Source organism: Macaca nemestrina, chromosome 19, assembly GCF_043159975.1.
Source record: "Macaca nemestrina isolate mMacNem1 chromosome 19, mMacNem.hap1, whole genome shotgun sequence".
NCBI lineage: Eukaryota > Metazoa > Chordata > Mammalia > Primates > Cercopithecidae > Macaca > Macaca nemestrina.
Genome location: NC_092143.1, coordinates 3,757,464 through 3,766,411, shown reverse-complemented (window position 1 = coordinate 3,766,411; position 8,948 = coordinate 3,757,464). Strand labels below are relative to the sequence as shown.

Genomic DNA, 8,948 nt, shown 5'->3' with positions numbered 1-8,948 from the left:
CACATGGAAGGCTCCATCTGTGAGGAACGGGCCCTCACCAGACACCCAATGTGCTGGTCCCTTGATCGTGGACTCCCCAGCCTCCCCAGAACTGTGAGGAATACATATCCATTGTTCATAAATTACCCAATCTAAAGTATTTTGTTATAGCAGGCAAGCAAACTAAGACACCAAGACCCTCCCCCACCAACACACACACACACACACACACACACACACCTGTATAGCTATGGACATACTGACCCTAGTAAAAATCACCAACTGTTTGCCTTTGGTCCATTGAGAATTGAACTTAGCATTTTGAAGGATTTGAAGGACCTGACCCCTCTTTTATAGACTAGGAGGGTCAAGCATCCTGTGAAACGCCCAGTAGGCCAGTACCTGCTGTATTATTATATTGATGCCAGGACATCTCACTCTCAGGTCCACTTGCTCGTTTTCTCATCTTGGGATAAATTTAGTTTGGTGAGGAATTTGTGCAAAGTAGATTACACAGAGTACCAATCTTAATGTTAAAGTCAGGTATGTGCCTCTTTTTTTGCATGTGGACAATATAAGAATGTATCCTTTAATAAGGAAAAATAAGGTCTTAAACACTGCTTTTTGCAAAAATATTAAACCTGGATCCATTAATATTTTGAAAAGCTGTACTACATGAGAATTCATTTATTTCCAGTAAAATTTTACTTATATGCATAGCACTATTTTCTTCAAAGTACTTTCTCATATATTAAACTGTTATAAGTATATCCTAGGAGTTAAGGTATATTTAGTTGTATATGTAATTTTAAGGAGGTCTAAAATCTGCATTCCCCCTGTCCTGCAAATCAGGAATTTATATGAGGTTAACCTCAAAAGTATATTTTAATTGCAATTTTGGGGCGATTTTTACTTTCTTAAAACTTTGCCCTTAGTGAGTTTTCCTCAACCACCACCGTGTGAGGAAGCACATTGCTGAAGGCCTTCCCATCCGCCCTGTGGTGGAGCCATCTTTTTCCCATTGTTACCCAGGTATCTACTACTGACTCTTGAAAGGAGGAAAAGATGGCCTATTTTGACAACTACAAAACATAAGATTAACTATGTCCTCTAAAACGCTCAACATTCACAATACCAAGACAAATGGCTATGGCTGGCACTGGTGTTGAAGGGCCACATGCCAAGGCAATGCTGATTCTCTTTAACCATCGGCTGCCAATTTCACCAGGGGCTGTGGCTACACAAAGTGAGTGTGTGGAGCACCACCTGGGTGGATTGTGTCCTCCAAACAAATTAGGTGTTTATCTTTAAAATCCTCACACAGGCTGGGCACAGTGGCTCAGGCCAGTAATCCTCACACTTTGGGAGTACAAGGTGGGAAGTTTGCTTGAGCCCAGGAGTTCAAGACCAGCCTGGGCATCATAGTAAGGCCTCACTGTTGCAAAAAAAAAAAATATGTTTTTTTAATTAAAAATTTTTTTTTAATTTTAAAAAATATTTTAGGCTGGGTGCGGTGGCTCACGCCTGTAATCCCAGCACTTTGGGAGGCCTAGGTGGGTGGATCACCTGAGGTCAGGAGTTTGAGACCAGCCTGACCAACATAAAGAAACCCCATCTCTACTAAAAATACAAAATTAGCCGGGCGTGGTGGTGGGCACCTGTAATCCTAGCTACTCGGGAGGCTGAGGCAGAATAATTTCTTGAACCCGGGAGGCAGAGGTTGCAGTGAGCCGAGATCGCGCCATTGCACTCCAACCTAGGCAACAAGAGCAAAACTTGGTCTCAAAAAAAAGGAAAAAAAAAAAAAAGAAGAAAAATTTTCAAAAGGACTACAGGCATAGTGGCACACACCTGTAGTCCCAGCTACTTGGGAGGCTGAGGTGTGAGGATCGCTTGAGGCCAGGAGTTAGAGGTTACAGTGAGCTATGATTGCAGCACTATATTCCAGCCTGGGTGACAGAGTGAGACCCTGTCTCAAACTAATAAATAAATAAATAAATAAATAAATAAATAAATAAATAAAACCCTCACACATGCACCAAACAGAAGGAATGATTGGCCACATTTTGATCCTTTCCGTCAAATCCACATATGCAAATAACAATTGCACCCAGAAGGGGCATCATTGACATAAACAAGTAGAAAGGGCCTCTGTGAAGGGCCTCACAGCCCAGGATGTGAAGGCAAGTGTCGATATCAGTAGCACCTCTGCTCCGTTCAGACAGTGATGGGCCATCCTGACTTTCTTCACCAGTAATCAAGACTTTGCCAGTGTCTATCCTAGAATATTGTGGTTTCTATGTAGAATATTTAAATATTTAAATTGTGTAAGTTTAAACTTCTAACTGGATTTCACAAACTCTTTGTTTTTTTGGAAGAGAGATGGTGGAAAGAGTGAAAACGGATCTGTGATATTCTACCCGGATCTCGGAGAAACACAAGTTTAGGGTACACGAATCCCGATCAGATTTCTGGTGTCAGAGACTCTCAAGTCTCTGCTCCCCACATCCTCGCCTTCCACGTCTGCCCTTTTAAAATCCTTTCAAGGAACACTGACCTGGCTCAGACAAAACTGGCCTTTACAAGGGCGACCACGGGTAACGCAGACGGCATTCTTCAGAGACGGCCGCCTGAGCTGCCCAGGTGATGGAGGCAACTGGGGTTGTCACCCAGGGACTAGGACCAAATGCTTGAAACCTGCCATGTCCCCGCCCTGGGACCACTTGAGGACAGGCCTCCCAGGCGGCAGAGGGGCTGCGTTCCACCAGGTGGTGCTGCCTTCTGTGGCCAACCGTGGCCCCCAAAGCACAACTTGTTTCTGTTTTTTTTTTTTTCCCCCTGAAGCAAAGGAATTCATTTTATTCTTGAATTATTCTACACACACACACAAAAGTCATCTCTTTTTTTGTCCTCAAAAAGTGTAAGTTTATTATTATTTTAAAAATTTGTTATTTCTATAGGTAATTGGGGAACAGGTGGTGTTTATTTACATGAGTAAGTTAGGTAATGTGATTGTTTGTAGTATTTTATCCCTCACCCCCTTCCCATCCTTTTCCTCTGACTTCCCAAAGTCCACTGTGTCATTCTTATGCCTTTGTATCCACATAGTTTAGCTCCAACTTATAAGTGAGAACATGCCATGTTTAGTTTTCCATTCCTGAGTTACTTCACTTAGAATAATAGTCTCCAGTCTCATCCAGGTCTCTGGTGAATGCCATTAATTCGTTCCCTTTTATGGTTGCGTAGTATTCCATCAGATAGATAGATAGATAGATAGATAGATAGATAGATAGATAGATAGATATAGATATAGATATAGATCACAGTTTCTTTATCCACTCGTTGATTGATGGGCATTTGGATTGGTTCCACATGAATGCTTATCTTACCATGCTAAATGCTAACATAAGGCTGGGTGCAGTGGCTCACACCTGTAATTCTGGCACTTTGGGAGGCCGAGGTGGGAGGATCATCTGGGATCAGGAATTTGAGACCATCCTGGCCAACGTGGTGAAACCCCGTCTCTACTAAAAATACAAAAATTAGCTGAGTGTGGTGCTGGGCGCTTGTAATCCCAGCTACTGGGGAGCTGAGGCAGGAGAATCACTTGAACCCGGTAGGCGGAGGCTGCAGTGAGCCAAGATAGCTTTATTGCACTCCAGCCTGGGCAACAAGAGCAAAATTCCATCTCAAAAATAAATAAATAAAAAATAAATAAATGCTAACATAAGCATTTTGCAAAATACATGATAACTAACACTACAATTTTTGTTTCCTTTCCTGTTTCTATCTTTAGTTAAACTAACAAAATTTTGGTTTTCTTAGATTTCTGGGGGGCTATGTTGAACATTTGTTTTTCAATTGTGGTAAAATATATGTATAAATAAAATGTGCTTTTTAACATTTCTAAGCTTACAATTAATTACATCCACGATGTTGAGCAACCATTACCCCTATCCATTTCCAAAACTTTTTCATCACTTCAAAGGGCAAATTTAAGTCCTGTAAATAGACGTAGGCTTAATTAAGCAGATAAAAGAAGAAGCAGCGAGCTGTAATGGGTGATCAAGGTGTTACGTTTATAAGGAACATGAAACTTGGGGTTTTTTAACTAAGTGATTAAGCCCACAGTTCAAAGCAAAACCCAGAATTAAAGCTCAAGTTCACATGGAAGGGAACATTAGCTAATTCACTTGGACCCACCGGTTCTGAATTTGCCCCATTTCTTCTGAATACTTCTCTCTTCTCTCGGTCACATCGTTTGAAGGGCCTTCAGTTTGCCCCTTGTATTTAATTCCGGCGGGTCTTACTTGCCCAGTGCTTTCTGTTTTGTTGTGAGGTTATTTTTTTTTCACAGAGAATATGCTGCATTGAACACAGAACAACAAGACTCACTACGATGCTGCAGCCACAATAGCGTGTGATTTCAAGTCTTAAAAACCAGAATCACTTTTTTTCTCTGGACTGGAAGCCTATTTATTTTGGCCGGTAAACGAGGACTTGTCCCCTGCCTGGGGTGGGGGTGCTTGGGAGAAGCTCTGTTCCGCTGGCTGTGGCAGCAGGCGGGCAGGCAGGTTCCAGTTTCAAGTTTGGCCCAGTTCCTCCAAGCTAGCCCTGCATTTGCAAGTCCCCTGACACCCAGCTGTCACCTGTGGAAAACAGAGAACCTGGGGGGATTTGCTGAAGGCAGCTCCTGAGACTTCCCACTCCCCACCCGCCCTCACAGCAGCAGCGGAGCCCGGGGCTGACGGAGTGGGTTTCTCTGGGAAGGACTCTGCCCTTGGATAGATCTGTATCTATGGTAACAGTAAGATGTTTGTGTGAATAACTGCAAAAAAAAAAAAAAAAAAAAAAAGTCTTTCAAATCTCTTCTTCTAAACTGTCAAGGCATGTTATTTCCAGCTTCAAATATTATTTTTAATAAATAAATACGTATTTTTCCCATGTAAACACTCAGGCAACTCTCTTTAGGACTTATATGTTCCCAGGGTGCATAATGGGAGGTGTTTCAGTTACACACGAGGGAAACATGCTGTGAGTCAGAGGAAAGAGTAAATGATGTAAGAAAAGTGTTGTGTGTGTGCCTGCGTGTGTGCCTGCGGTGGGGGGGGCGATGTGCCTGTGTGGGGGACTCCCTGGAGTGATGGGCGTCAGCATTCTCATGACTGCAGCCTGGGAGTCTGGTTATTCCAAAGGACCTGGCGCTCAATGCCAGCATGACTGAAGCCTTGAAGGCAAGCAGGCACCCTCCGCGGGTGTGGTCTGCTGCCCAGAGGGCCAGGAATGGCATCCTTGCATTCCTATCATGCTGGTTCCCCAGACAAGGGCAGGGGTTCAAATTGGAATTCCTCCATCTGGGAAGAGAGGACTTTTGCGATTGGTGTATTCAGACCAGAGTATACACTCAGCGATATTCAGTCTGGGTGAAGTGGGGGCACTGGAAGGCAGAGGGAGACTGTGTGGTTGGTTCACTTTCTGGGGTGCCACTGAGTCCCCTCTACCCTGCAGATGCCTGCACACGGCTCTCTGAGTTGGACGTCACGGGAGGGAATCCTTTCTCCAGCGAGGCAGGTTCTCAAGACAAGCATATTCTTTCATACTTACACACAGGTCCAATGGAGAAAGGGGTTGGGGCCTCAGGTTAAAATGTGCCGCCGAGTTACACTGAGCCCTGCCCAAAAGCTCATGACTGAGTGAACGTAGATGATGGTGATGTTTCCTTCCCCTGAAGCCCCACGGAACACATGTCCATTCCAGAGCACAGAGGAGGCGGGGTGGCCGGGGTGCGATGGGGCGGGAGAAGGTGTTGCCTGCAGTGCACTGAGGAAAGGTGGAAGGAGATGGGTCAGATGGCATTGAAGGGGAATTGTGAGAGAGCCGGGAAACGTGACAATGGTGTTTACCTGGCCAGGGCACGGGGAGGCCTCTCTCTATCCTGCTGATACTCGTCTGCTCCCTGGACCCATATTCCCTCTTTCCAGCTGCCTTAGTCTATTTTCAATTGCTTGTAACAAAACGCCTGAACCGGATAATTTATAAGAAAGGGAATTTATTTCTTCCAGTTATGGAGGCCTCTGAGAAGTCCAAGCTGGAGGTGTGGCATCTGGTGAGAGCCTTCTTGCTACTGGGGACTCACTACGGAACCCCAAGGCAATGCCGGGCTCCACATGGAGAGGGGGCTGAGCATGTTAACATAGCAACGTGCTAGCTCAAGCCTCTTCCTCCTCTTCTAAAGCCACCTGTTCCCCTCCCATGATAACCCATTAATCCATGAACCCATTAGTCCATGAGTGGATTCATCCATTCATGAGGGTGGAGCCCTCTTAGAGGCCCCACCTCTCAGTGCTGCCATACTGGGGATTAAGTTTTAGAGGAGACATTGAAGCAGAAACGCCTCTCTCCCTGCCTTGCTCCTACCAAACTTGTAAAACATTGCAATCAACTCTGAGAAAAGGAATGGAGGCAGGGGACACTAAGATGGGCACACACAAACAGACTGGGTATTGGAGCCCACGGCAGAAGCGCTAGCATCCATCCAGCGCCCGCTGACTGCCGGGACTTGCACTAGGTGCAGCTGTGAAACGGCTCTTCAGGTGAGCAGACCTGTCCCGGTCTGCCGGTGCAGAAGCTAAGACTGAAGGAGGTCGTTTAGTGACACGGCCCCGACAGAAATCCAAATCTGTCCACTAGGCTTTGAGCCTGGAGTTTCTTTCTTCTTTTTTTTTTTTGGAGACGGAGTCTTGCTCTGTCTCCCAGGCTGGAGTACAGTGGCCCGATCTTGGCTCACTGCAACTTCTGCCTCCCGGATTCAAGAAATTCTCCTGCCTCAGCCTCCCGAGTGGCTGGGACTACAGGCACCCACCACCATGATCGTCTAATTTTTTTTTTTAATTATTTCTTTTTTTGTATTTTACTAGAGACGGGGTTTCACCATGTTGCCCAGGCTGGTCTCGAACTCCTGACCTCAGGCAGTCCACCCTCCTTGGCCTCCCAAAGTGCTAGGATTACAGGCGTGAGCCACCGCACCCGGCTGAGCCTGCAGTTTCTAAATGAGACGTTTGTCACAGTGGAGGGAGGTAGAGCACAAGGGTTAGGACTTGAGCCCTGGGCCAGGCGGTCTCGTGCAAGCCCCGCCTCTCCCGTACTAGCAAAGTTGTGAGGACAGCGCCTGCACGCAACACTGGCTCGCTAACTTGTAACTGTTGTTATTACAGAAAGCGTGGAGCCAAACAGATGGCAGAGGCCAAAGGAAGAGCGCGCTAAACCCGAGGTAGATCTGAGTTCGCATCTTGGCGATTGTTTAGCTGGGCCAGGGTAAGTGCCTCACTGTTCCTCATCTGTAAATGAACACTGGTGCTGAGGTTGGGGTGAGCACCTTGCCGGGCCTCAGTTTCTCATCTGTAAAACGGACTCCTGTGCTTGGCTTGTGGCAGGGGCTGGCGAGCAAGGGATGGGTCCTCAGGAGGCTGGGCCGTCAAGAGGCTGTGACCGCACCACCTGATGCTAGAGAACGAGAACGGCAGTGTGTGCCCAACCGACAGGAAGGACAGGGGACACTGGAACAGGGGAGGTGACACGGAAGAAATCAGGGGGACCCAAAAGTGGCCATGCCGAGGAGGAGGTCGGAGGGGGCTGGCAGAGAAAAGCCCAGGGCTGTGCACTCGCATCCCTCTGCTGCGGGCCCTTCAGGTACATTCAAATACCGGGCATGAGGCCCGCAGACAAGGCTTTGAAAGGCTATTGTTCTCCCATAAACAGAAGTGAAGGTGCTGGAAGAGGGCATGAGCAGGAAAATTATGGCTGGGCTGTGGACATCTATGGAGAAGACAGACATGGGTGTCACTGTTGAGCAAAGGTGAGCCCTGCACACCTGCCCAGGGAGAAAGCGCGCTGCCTTGGGCTGCTTCTGGCTGCAGAGCCAGCCTGGCAGATCTTATAGTCCCTCCCCTCCAGACTCAGTAGCAATTATGACGCCTCCATTTTTTTCTTTTTCTTTTCTTTCTTTTTTTTTTTTTGAGACGGAGTCTCGCTCTGTTGCCCAGGCTGGAGTGCAGTGGCGCGATCTCTGCTCACTGCAAGCTCCGCCTCCCCGGTTCACACCATTCTCCTGCCTCAGCTTCCTGAGTAGCTGGGACTACAGGCGCCCGCCACCACGCCCGGCTAATTTTGTTGTATTTTTAGTAGAGATGGAGTTTCACCGTGTTAGCCAGGATGGTCTCGATCTCCTGACCTTGTGATACGCCCGTCTCGGCCTCCCAAAGTGCTGGGATTACAGGTGTGAGCCACCGCGCCCGGCCCAACGCCTCCATTTTTATAGGCGTCTGAACTCCTTGTTTTCTTTGCTTCCTTTTGCTTTAGAGAAAAATGTAAGGAATTTGAAGACAGCCATCGTCCCTTACCCACCTACACATTCATATACATAGATGCAGAGACAGGCTACGTACCTTTAGATTATAGGAAAAAGTACCTTCTGGGGTCTCTCCTTGCAGCGCCACACGAGAGCGGAGTACGAGTCTGAGGTGGAGGGAGTCATGGCAGGACAAGCGTTTAGAAAATTTCTTCCACTCTTTGACCAAGTATTGGTTGAAAGGAGTGCAGCTGAAACTGTAACCAAAGGAGGCATTATGCTTCCAGAAAAATCTCAAGGAAAAGTATTGCAAGCAACAGTAGTCGCTGTTGGATCGGGTTCTAAAGGAAAGGGTGGAGAGATTCAACCAGTTAGCGTGAAAGTTGGAGATAAAGCTCTTCTCTCAGAATACGGAGGCACCAAAGTAGTTCTAGATGACAAGGATTCTTTCCTATTTAGAGATGGTGACATTCTTGGAGAGTACGTAGACTGAAATAAGTCACTATTGAAATGGCATCAACATGAAGCTGCCCATTCCACTGAAGTTCTGAAATCTTTCATCATGTCAATAATTTGCATATTTCTCTTTTATAATAAACTGATGATAACTAATGACAAAAAA

General features: G+C 46.6%; 1 pseudogene; it reads left to right on the top strand.

Moving 5' to 3' along the window:
* The first annotated feature begins 8,334 nt into the window (after window positions 1-8,334).
* On the top strand, window positions 8,335-8,915 carry LOC105489304 (10 kDa heat shock protein, mitochondrial pseudogene; annotated as a pseudogene).
* The last annotated feature ends 33 nt before the right edge of the window (window positions 8,916-8,948 follow it).